General features: G+C 37.3%; 1 pseudogene; it reads right to left on the minus strand.

The window, feature by feature from the left end:
• Positions 1–10,865: 10,865 nt before the first annotated feature.
• LOC143683291 (rho-related GTP-binding protein RhoQ-like) lies at positions 10,866–11,783 on the minus strand (annotated as a pseudogene).
• Between the last annotated feature and the right edge of the window lie 601 nt (positions 11,784–12,384).

Consider the following 12,384-nt stretch of genomic DNA (forward strand, 5'->3'; position numbering starts at 1 on the left):
AAGACAAAGAGAGAATTAGAAAGCAGCAAGACAAAAGCAAACCATCACCTATAAGGGAAGTTTGATAAGACTAAGTGTGAATTTCTCAGCAGAAACCATGGAGGCAAAAAATCAGCCGTATGAGATACTTAAGATAATGAAGGAGAAAAACTACCAGCCAAGAATTCTATATCCAGCAAAACTGGCCTTCAAAGATGGAGAAGAGTTTAAAATATTTTCAAACACACTGAAAGAGTTCATGAACAAGAGACTTGCTATACAGGAAATACCAATCTGTAGGCAGATAGGAAAAGAAAGGTGAGAAATGTTTTGAGAAAAGTGTTAATATGGTTAAAAAAAAGGAAGACTAGGGGCATATAATATAACAGAAGGAAAGATAGAAGATAAAAACTGGGACTGTATAACTAACGAAATCTAGAGTGGCAATGATAATGATTAAATATACAAATACAAGAAAGTTTTTACATGAGGAAGAACAAATGAATGTCACCATTGCAAAATATTGAAAATGGGATGGCATATGGAAATATCTAATCAATGCAAACCAGGGTCTTTAGTTAACAGTAACATCGTGATATTCTTCCATAAATTGTAACAAAGGCAATATATCTGAGCTAAATGTCAATAAGAGATGGATGTAAAGGAGGGGTATGGTATTCTTGTTCTTCCTGTTGTTTCTCCTTTTGATTTTTAAATCTTTATTTAGAAATATTTTCCCTCTTCTTCTTTCTTTGTAGAAGAAATAGAAATAGATTGTGGTGGTGAATGCATGACTATGTGATTATACTGGGAACCATTGATTTTTACTTAGGATTGTTGTATGATGTGTTAATAAAACTGTTAGAAAAAGGAACATAAAAGTACATGTACTGGAGAAGAAGTGGAGAGAGATATACCTGTTCACTGTTGGTAGGGAAGTAGATCAGTGCACCTCTCTGAAGGACAGTGAGGTGGTTTCACAGGAAACTTAAGTATAATGTTGCCATTTAATCCTATAACCCTGTTATTAACTATAATCTTGGAAGAATTGAAAGCAGGGACATGAATGTACATTTGCACACTGGTATTTATGGTGGCATTATTCATGATTTGCAATGGAAGGTGGTGGCCTAAGGGTACATTGACTAATGAACAGAAGGGTAAAACATACAATGGAATATTGAGTGGCTGCAAGAAGGAATTATTTGAGGCATGCAATTATTTGAGGACATTAAGTTGAGTGAAATTTGTCAGAAACAAAAGGACAAATATTGTAAGTCCTCACTAATATGGACTACCTATGATGAGCCAGCTCTGAGAACTGAATTTGAGAGCATAGGTTATCAGGGGGGAGAACGTGGGCAATTGATGATTAAAGAGTACAGAATGTTCAATAAATCTCATTGTAAAGGTTCCTAGATTATAAACTTTTACAGAAGACACACCTATTCCTGAGCTTTAACTGTTATTTATAAATTCTGAGATGCTGAGCTCTTTGTTTATGACCAGGTAGTTCCTTGGAGTCACTCCCAGAGAACCTCTTTTGTTGTTCAGATGTGGCCTCTCTTTCTAAGCCAATTCTGTAAATAAACTCACTACCCTCACCCCTACATGGGACATGACTCCTGGGATGAGCCTGGCACTGGCATCATGGGACTGAGAAAGCCTTCTTGACTGAAAGGGAGAAAAGAAATGAAACATAATAAAGTTTCAGTGGCTCAGAGATTTCAAATGGAGTCAAGAGGTCATTCTAAAGGTAATTCTTATGCATCATATAGATATTCCTTTTTAGTTTCTAGAGGATTAGAATAGCCAAAAGCTATAGCTATAGTTATAGCACTTGAAACTGTTGAACTGTAATACAGTAGCCTTGATTCTTGATGATGATTGTACAACTGTATAGCTTGTATGGTGTGACCATGTGATTGTGAAAACCTTCCTTTATCCAGTGTATGGCAGATGAGTAATAAAGACATCATAAATAAATAAATAAATAAGAAGTAAGTAAGTAAATAATGGTGGGGATAGTGATGTGGATGTTTTGGGTAAATGTAGAAGCCTATTATTCAGAGTACTTTCTTTCCTGGCAGAATATTTTACTTAATACAAATTAGAAATGGCTTATCTGGCCATTTGAGTTAAAAGTAATCTAACTTTCTTTATTAACAAGCACTTAATGATATTTCTTCTCCATCAGTTACCTTCTTCTTGTGAAACTCCTTCCTTGCCAGCCCTCCCCTCTCCCCACCCACCTCCCAGAGAGTGTTCCGTATCCTCTTCTGTGTTCCCATAATGCCATGGGTATATCTGTGTCATGTGGCACCTACCACATTATAAGCATGTGTTTTTCTTTCTACTTGGCATGCGAGATCCTTGAGGATAAAGCCCTTGTGGTATACAGTTTTGTATCTCTACACCCAGAATGGTGACTGGTACATAGTGTTCAAAAAAGTTTGTCACTATAGTGATGACCCCTTCGCTTGCATTAACGACCCTCTAATTCTGGAATTAAGATAAAAGTATACCTTGTATTAGACTCCAAAGATTACCCTCTCATTAGTCCCTAGTTGCTCTCGTCAAATCACATAAAAATGTTAATTAAAGGACTAAAAAGCCCCTTTTACTAATTGCCCCCAAATAACTGATGGTCCATTGTATTTTCCTCTGCCACACTCTCGTTTTTCACCTGCTCAGCTATAATCTGAGCGTTGATTACATTAAAATATTTCTCCTTTGCTTCATCATGATCAGAGGTTATATCATTATGGAAGATTTGTGGAAGTTGGAAAGAGAGATGTGATCCTTTATTTTGGTAAGGTTTTAGCAGTTATTTTTCATTATTGCTCTTTTTGTTTAAAAGAAGGCCAGCAATCATAAAATATTGAAACCATTGTGGCTTGTGTTTAGGCAAGTTGGGATCAATTATATGTTGTCTTTGGGGTGCACAGGTGGTTCAGTGGTAGAATGCTCGCCTTTCATGCAGCAGACCGGGTTCGATATCCGGATCATGCACCCCTCCCCCCCCCCCCAATAGCTTTAAATTGCAAAGATTTCTAAACAGAAGAATTTATTAAAATTATGTTCCATAAGCTTGACAGTGTTTCAGTTCTTTCATAACACACAGTGGTGACTCCTTAACTATCTGGAAAATAGCTGCTGGAGAGGATGCGGAGAAAGAGGCACACTTATCCACTGTTGGTGGGAATGTCAAAGGGTGCAACCACTGTGGAAGGCAGTTTGGCGGTTCCTCAAAAAGCTGAATATAGAATTGCCATACGACCCAGCAATACCATTGCTAGGTATCTACTCAAAGGACTTAAGGGCAAAGACACAAACGGACATTTGCACACCAATGTTTATAGCAGCGTTGTTTGCAATTGCAAAGAGATGGAAACAGCCAAAATCTCCATCAACAGAAGAGTGGCTAAACAAACTGTGGTATATACATACGATGGAATATTATGCAGCTTTAAGACAAGATAAACTTATGAACCATGTAATAACATGGATGGACCTAGAGAATATTATGCTGAGTGAATCCAGCCAAAAACTAAAGGACAAATACTGTATGGTCCCACTGATGTGAACGGACATTCGAGAATAAACTTGAAATATGTCATTGGTAACAGAGTTCAGCAGGAGTTAGAAACAGGGTAAGACAATGGGTAATTGAAGCTGAAGGGATACAGACTGTGCAACAGGACTAGATACAAAAACTCAAAAATGGACAGCACAATAATACCTAATTGTAAAGTAATCATGTTAAAATACTGAATGAAGCTGCATCTGAGCTATAGGGTTTTTTTTGTTTTTGTTTGCTTGTTGGTTTGTTTGTTGTTGTTGTTTTTTACTATTACTACTACTTTTATTTCTTTTCTTTATATAACATTTTATATCTTTTTCTGTTGTGTTGCTAGTTCCTCTAAACCGATGCAAATGTACTAAGAAACAATGATCATGCATCTATGTGATGATGTTAAGAATTACTGAGTGCATATGTAGAATGGTATGATTTCTAAATGTTGTGTTAATTTCTTTTTTTTTTTCCGTTAATAAAAATAAAAATAAAATAAAAAAAAAAAGAATATGATGATCAGAAAAATGCCTCTCAGTTGCTAACATAGATATTTTAATTTCCTTATTCTGAAATCCCTACTCTTTTTACATAGGTGGTTTCTTCACATCCTCACTCTTTGTTTGCACACTTCAATCCAAGCTAGTTCTTAAGTTGGTGAAATGACAGGCACAGCAATAGATGATTAGTGCCCCAGGATGGAGAAAAATGAATGAAAATGAGGCACAGGAATTCCAAATGCTCCTCAGTCATTTAGGGTAGGAGTACCCACTTCTGAACACCAGAGGACCCCAATTATTGCCCTGTGGGCCAAATTTAGCCTGCTTGAGTGTTTTATTGGCTTTTACATTGTTTTTATTTTATTGAGCTAGTGTTTAAAAATAAGGGGTTTTTCCATGGGAGTGTATCGCTTTGGCTTTTTACAATTATAAAATCTAACAATACTGGGCTTATGTAGCTATGTGGGAATAATGGGTGAACCTGAATGGTGGCTGCTCATTTTGATGGGTCAATGGTCCATGTGAGGGAGCTGGCAAGATCCCCCACCCCAGACACACACAAACTAAAAAGGTCTGTTAGAGGGACAAACTGGTAGAAGCCTGAGGGTTGAGTGTTGGCCCTGGAAGTAGGCAAGCAGAGGAGTCTTCGCATTCCCCGTGGAGATTGCAGTGGAGAGTCCCCCGATGGGAATCACCTACTGGGAATCTCCACAAACCCAGAAAAGTACCCCAGAGAGAATCAATCCTGAATACCACCATGTCCAATGAGCAGAAACGCCAGATCACAAAGATACTCTTTTTCCTAACCCCACTTGCCCTGGGCCCAACCCTGAAGGGGTTGGAGAGGCAGCTAGGGAGGTGAGGCATTGGGAAAGGAAAGAGAAGCCAACCATGCCCTCACTCACCCTGGGCTCCTGAGTCCCAAGACCCCAAACCAGGATTCTTGATTTGAAGCAGGCCTGAGGTTGCAAAGGGGAAAAATTGGGAATTTGAGTATTACACTAAATGGAGCAACTTAATTACTAAAACAAGACTTTTGTTAAGATCAAAAATGACTACAGAATATTTGACAGCTAAGAGTGATTGGAAGAGTTGCTTGAGACTTCATACAGGGACAAGGAAAGAGTCAGCCCACAAAGCAGATACAAACAAGGAGAGGTTGAGAGGAGACAGCAAAGTTTTTCTTTGCACCCTTTTGAGCTCTGTGCCTTAGGCAACCAGAGGACATAGGGAATCTTTAGAAGAGATGCCTATCCACACCAGAAATTTTTTATTTTAACTTGAAACTATAAAGGTACAGTCATTGCCAATCTTCTGAGGTTGAGTCAAGGCCTTTTGTTTGAGCACAGGTGAACTGGTGATTATAAACTCATGCATAAGACATCAACTATAGGTTCCAGTTTTGGCTTCCTTATGTCAGAGTGAAAACTTTAGGACACTTACAAAGCAATCTGAATGTAGATTCTAAATGCTTTTGATTTATTTTCTCTTGTCTTTTATGACACACCTGCTTTTAGAAACTTGATTTAACAAGTCTTTCGAAAGAATACAACTTAGTGTCTCAAAGAAACAGCTCTCTTTTTTGTACTCATATTTCATTGGTTTATATAATATTTAAGTTAGGTAATTCCATAACAAGTACTACAGGCATAAACATGTTTGGAAACACACCCAGTTGATTCTCGGTAAATAAACAGTTGAACTTGTGGGAGCAGAAAGCCATGGTGTACTGTTGGCATTCTGTGCTACATGAACATCTACCTGTGTATCTTATGAGAAAATGGAGAGGAAAGTACTAGATTATCTGATGAGTCGGAGGTAAATCAATAGCGCCTCCATTTTGTGGGGTGCAAAGTTTGAGGTAGCCAGCATAATAAAAGCTACCATTTACTTAGAACCTACCATGTGCCAGGCAGGGCACTGGACACTTTACACAAAAAAATATCCCATTTAGCTTCCACAGACATCACCCTCCTCCATTTCACAGATGAAGAAACTGGAGTTTACAGAAATAAGCTAATTTACTCTAGATCAGATAGACAATAAATGGAATAGTCAATGCTTCTCAAACTCCAATGTGCAAATGCATCACCTGGGGGTTATTATTTAAAATGCTTATTTTGATGTAGTAGGTCTGGGGTAGGGCCTGAAATTCTGCATTTCACTTCCATATAATGCTGATGCTTCTGTTTTGTAAGCTGTCTTTAAGATGCCTTAGTTCTACCCCAGGAGACTCTGGCTCACTTGTTCATAGGTTGGATCAAGGAACTGCAATTTTTAAAAAGCTCCACAGGATCTTTCATAAACAGAGTAGAGATGATGGTAGCTTGGACCCCTGTGAAGGTAGGAAAGTTGGAGCAGTGGACTGACCCCTGTGAAGGTAGGAAAGTTGGAGCAGTGGACTGACATATAGAGATACTTAGCGCTGACTACTCTATCTGAGAAAAAAGTGTCAAAAATGCAATAGTAATACCATTTGAAACAATGTACAAGTTTATAAAATAAAAGGTAGATAACTCCTAACTTTGCTTAGCATGTAAGATTGTCTATAAAAAACAAATGAAATCAAACTATACCTTGTATGCACTATGAAACAATTTTCTAATTTAATAATGTACTGTGGACTTCTTTCTTAGCTCGTACGAAACTACTTCATTCTTATGAACACTGCATTGTGTTCCATGGCATGTTTAAATCATAATTCTTCTCACCATTCCCTCATAGGTATTAAGTTGACTCTGATTTTTCAGTTTTATAGGCAATGTTTAGTATGCATTATGTGTATAAATCTTTATGCAGAATGGACTTACTTAAAAAAAAAAAGAATAACCTAACACATGGAATTGCTAGGTTAAGTAACTATTCTTAAAATGCCTTCCTAAAGGTTCACCAAATTTCACTCCCACTATCACATATAAAGATTCCTCTTTTCCCCCACTACCTTTCAACTACTGAGTATTATCAATCTTTTAAATATCAACCAATCAGATATGTAAAAAATGGTTCTCATTTATATTTTAATTTGCATGCCTCTGATCGCTAGTGAGGACAAATATCTTTTCATGTATCTATTAGACATAGTATTTCTTCTTTGAAGAGTTGCCTATTTATATCGTTTGCCCTTTAGCTATTGAGTTGATTTTAATTCTTTGTCTATTATATATGCTGCAAATATTTTTCTGCCACTCTATTATTCATTTTTCAAATTGATTTACGATGTTTACAGAAGTATTCCATTTTTATGTAGTAAAGTCTGTCAATTTTTTTTCATGGCTTCTGAGTTTTATTTCTTGCCTAAGAAAGACTTCTTCAGTCCAAGATTATAAAATATATTCTTGGTATTTCCTTCTACTATCTGCATTGATTGATCTTTCATTAATCAGTCAGATCATTAATCCATACACAAAAGATATACTTTACACATATCTTGAAGTGGGGGGTCCTTACCTGTTATTTCTACTTCCAGATAGCATTCTTAGCATTACTTACTGAATACCCTGTTTTACCAACAATTTACATTTTGCCACATTTGTTATATCATTCTTTCTCTCTCTATCTATCTATCTACCTATCTCTATCTATCTATCTATCTATCTATCTATCTATCTATCTATCTATCTATCTATCTATCTATCTACCTTTCTCTCTACATATCTATCATCTCTGTCATCTTTTATCATCTAGAATAACTCTCTCTCTCTATCATCATCTATCTATATCTATTCAATTTTCTAAACATTTAAGAGGAGGTGGTATAGATCATGCTCCTTTAACACTTAATACTTCCATGCACATTTCTGAAGAACAAAGACACTTACTTATGTAACCACCTTAAGTATTGTTGTTAAGTTCAAGAAATTTAATGTTGATTTGAAGCATACAGCCAATATTCCATTTTTTTCAATTTTACCAAGTGTCCCTTCAGGATTTCCTCCACTATTTTTTTAGATCCAGTCCAGAATCATGTATAGCATTTAATTGTCATTTTCTCTTAGTCTCTTTTTTTCCCTCAAATTATAGAAACGTGCCTAGCATATATAATTTCTCATTTCAATCACTTCCAAGCATACAGTTCAGTGATATCAATCACGTTCATGTAAATGCCTCACCTACATCCATTGCTACCATTCATTAACAGAACCTTCCCAGAAGTTCCTATACCTATTGCCCATTAACTCCTAATTACCCCTGTCCTTTGCCCTGGTAACCTGTACTCTACTTTCTGTTTTTATGAATTTGTATATTCTAAATATTTCATATGAGTGGAATCATCCAATATCTGCCTTATTGTGTCTGGCTTACTTCACTCAACATGATATCTTTAAGGTTCATCCATGTTGTTGCATGAACCAGAATTTCATTTGTTTTCAGCTGAATAGTATTTCATTCTATGTATAAACTCCATTTTGTTTCTCCTTTGATCTGCTGATGGACTCGGGTTGCTCCCATCTTTTGGCACTTGCGAGCAATACTACTCTGAATTATGGTTTACGGATATCTGTTTGAGTCCCTGCTTTCAATTCTTTTGGGTCTATACCTAGAAATGGGATTGACAAGTCATATAGTAGTTCTATGTTTGTCTTTGACACACTGTTTTCCACAGCAGTTGCACCATTTTACATTCCCAACTACAATGTACAAGAGTTCCTATTTCTCTGTAAACATCACTAATAATTTTTCTTTTTTTTTTTCATAATAACCATTCTTTTGGGTGCAGGATGGTATCTCATCGTGTGTCTGTATTTTTTTTTAATCCAAGGTTATAACAAAGTCTAAGCCCCAATTTTAATTTGTAAGTTTAGCGTGTATCTCATGCAAGTTGGGGAGCATCAAATTAAATCTACAGTTGCCAGATGTATTATTATAGTTTAATGTACACAAACTAAAATGTGTACACTTATTCAATTCTATTTTTTTGTTGTGAAAATAGCATATACAAAAAGCAATAAATTTCAAAGCACACTACAATAATTAGTTGTAGAACAGATTTCAGAGTTTGGTATGGGTTACAATTCCACAATTTCAGGTTTTTACTTCTAGCCACTCCAAGATACTTGAGACTAAAAGAAATATCAATATAATGATTCAGCAATCATACTTATTTGTTAAATCCTATCTTCTCTGTTCTAACTTTAGCTTCGCCTTTGATCTTTCTCCCACTCTTTAAGGTATTTGAGCTATGCCCATTCTAACTTTTTCGTGTTGGAAAGGGCTGTCAATAACATGGGACAAGAGGATGGAAATATTTGATGTTCTGGAGAGGCTGGGCCCTCAGGGTTTCAGGACTTATCTGGCTTAGAAACCCATCTGGAGTTGTAGGCTTCTAGAAAGTAATCACAGTGCGTGGAATCTTTGTAGAACGTCAGATAAAGCCCTAGACGTTCTTTAGTTTCAGCAGGAATGGTGTTGGTTGGCAGTTGGCAAACCATGATAAGTAGCAATGTCTATCTGAAACTTGCATTAGAGTAGCCTCCAGAGTAGCCTCTCAACTTTATTCGAACTCTCTCAGCCACTGATACTGTATTTGTTATAATTCTCTGCTCTCTCTTGGTCAGAAAGGCATTATCGATCCCACTGTGCCAGGGCCAGGCTCGTCTCTGGGAGTCAGATCCCTCATTGCCAGAGAGACTTTCACACTTGGATGTCATGTCCCATCCAGGGAGGAGGGTAATGATTTCACTTGCAGAGTTGGGCTTAGAGAGAGAGTCCACATCTGAGCAACAAAAGAGATCCTCTGGAAGTAACTCTTAGGCATAACTATAGGTAGGCTTATCTTCTCCACTACCTAAGTAAGCTTAACAAGAGCAAACCTCAAGATCAAGGGCTTGGCCTACTGACTTGGAAGTCCCCAATGTTTGACACATTAGCAGGAGTTTCCCCAGTGGTAAAGTTTGATAGTTCCATATTTTTTCTCCTGTCCCTCATGGGACATTGCCAATGCTTTTTAATTATCTGCTCAACATACTCTGAGGTGTATCCAGGCATTATATTAGGCTATACAGAATTACAAGCCCTCCTTCCCATTCTGGGCTTCCTGTGTTTGGGTTGTTTAAATGATCTACCCAGACAGGTTGAGTTAGATCATGTGCTATAGAAAATTTATGTTCTGGAAAAAATAAATACATTTTTAATATTCATGGTAAGTGCTGTTATGACCTCGTAACACTTTTGGCATTGTTTAAGAAATGTTTTAAATTTTAATGTAGAAATATTTAGGTTACACTTAACTTGTGCTCAAGTAATAATAAAACATTTGCTCTTTTTTGATATCATATATTCTCTCCTCAGGTATGGCTCATCTCCTGTATGCTTGGAGTGAACTTTGGCTATGTGGCTGGTTTGTTATTTCACCACTCTGGATATAGTGGAATAGAAAGTGACTTATAAACAAGAACAAAAAGTTAGACCAAAGAGAGAAGATATTTATTTGTGCAGATTCATAAAGACTGTTCAGAAATGTGTTTGGCTAAAGCCAAGCAGTTCCATTTACAGTCTGTTTTTTTTTTTTTTAATGTAGTCACAACATGATGTGATTGTAAGCTTTTAAAACATGAACCCCCTGAAAGATTGTAACTTCTAGTTGAAATAAAGTATTTATAATAGATTGTGGCTTCAGATGGTGTTTGTTGCTTCCTGGAACTTTGAGAGACATTCTTAACTATATAGAATTCTGAGGCTAGTTTTTTGTGTCCTCGTGTGCCCCGACGCCAAGTTTTAAGCTGTTTCATCATCTAGAAGAGGTCTAAGAATAACTATAACATTCATATGCTTTCTGAGAGAAATAGACAGCTCTTGACCACTGAAGATGTTTCTCACATAATCAAATAGCAATTTATACAGCTTGATCTTATTTTTTTACTGTGTTGAAGTTAAAATGGCTATGACAGGCTCATCCAAAACCATCTTCAATCCCTTCTTGGTTAAAGCTGAGCATTCCACATAGCAGCATACTCCTATTTCTTTTGCTAGTTTCTATCCTTGTTCCACACATATAGGTTTTTCTTTCATGTCATTCAGTCTTGCTTAAGCGTTGGGGTCATCTCAGAGTTCAATATGATTCTTATTAATCAAAAGGGTACATCTGGGTGCAGAGGTGGTTCAATGGCAGAATGCTCACCTTCCACCTGGGAGGCCAGGTTTGATTCCCCTACCATGCACCTAAAAAAAAGGGGGGGGTGCATTTGGTACATAATCCTTAAGTTTTGGTACCCACTCTTCTTTCACATTTTGAAATGAGGCTGGATTTACCATAGAGAACCATATAAGGAAGACATCAGTCTCGGATAAGATAAAGACTTCAGAGGGTCATAGTCTTCCTCACTGTCTGTGTCATAGAGTCCCAGACAGTACTGCTTGTCCCCCCTCCCCATCCCCCGCAGTGATGCTAACAACATAGTGGTACAAGACAGTGTGCCTTTACTTCTTCTGGAAGGTGTCATTGGTAAGCCAATGAGTAGGCATGTATTGCCCACCGCCTGGTTGCTGACCACCGTGCACTTGAACATCAACCTGCAGGGCCCATGAGCTACACTAAGGCCCACTTGCCTCTGGGCATGGTCCCCCCAGAGCCCCCGCCTGGCTGTGGCCTCAGCGCCAGCCCTCCTGTGTGGCTGCCTTAGTTCCTGTCCCACCTTGGTTGCCCCACTGGCCAGCTGCCCTGCTTGGCGCCTATGCCTTCTGCCCTGCCTGGTCTCCCTAGGAGGATCTGCGGGATAATACAATTTTCTCATTGTGGTTTTGATTTGTATTTCCCTAATGGCTACAAATGTTAAGCATCTTTTCATACTCTTATAGGCCTTGTGGGTATCTTTGAAGAAATGTATGTACAAATACTTAAACCATTTTTTAATTGGATTGTTTGTCTCTTTGTTGTTGAATTGTAGGAGTTCTTTATTTAATCTGGATATTAAATCTTTATCAGATGTATTTCTCTAAATTCTGTAGGTCATTGCACTTTTTGATAATGTCCTTTGGTGCAAAACATTTTGATTTTGATGAAGTCTAAGATACCATTTTCTTTCGTTGCTTGTGCTTTTGGTGTTGAGTCTAAGAATCCTTTGTCTAATAAAATTCCTTAAGACATTTCCCTATGCTTTCTCTTAAGAGTTTTCTAGTTTTATCTTTTATATTTAGGTCATTGATCCATTTTGAATTTATTTTTGTATATGGTGTGAAGGGTCCACTTTCATGCTGGCCTGTAGATATCCAATTTCACAGCACCATTTCTTGAAGAGACTATTTGTTCTCAATTGAGTGGACTTGGTACACTTGTCAAAAATCAAGTGGCCATAAATATAAGAACTAGGACTATAAAAATCTTAGAAGAAAATG

Source organism: Tamandua tetradactyla, chromosome 5, assembly GCF_023851605.1.
Source record: "Tamandua tetradactyla isolate mTamTet1 chromosome 5, mTamTet1.pri, whole genome shotgun sequence".
NCBI classification, from domain to species: domain Eukaryota; kingdom Metazoa; phylum Chordata; class Mammalia; order Pilosa; family Myrmecophagidae; genus Tamandua; species Tamandua tetradactyla.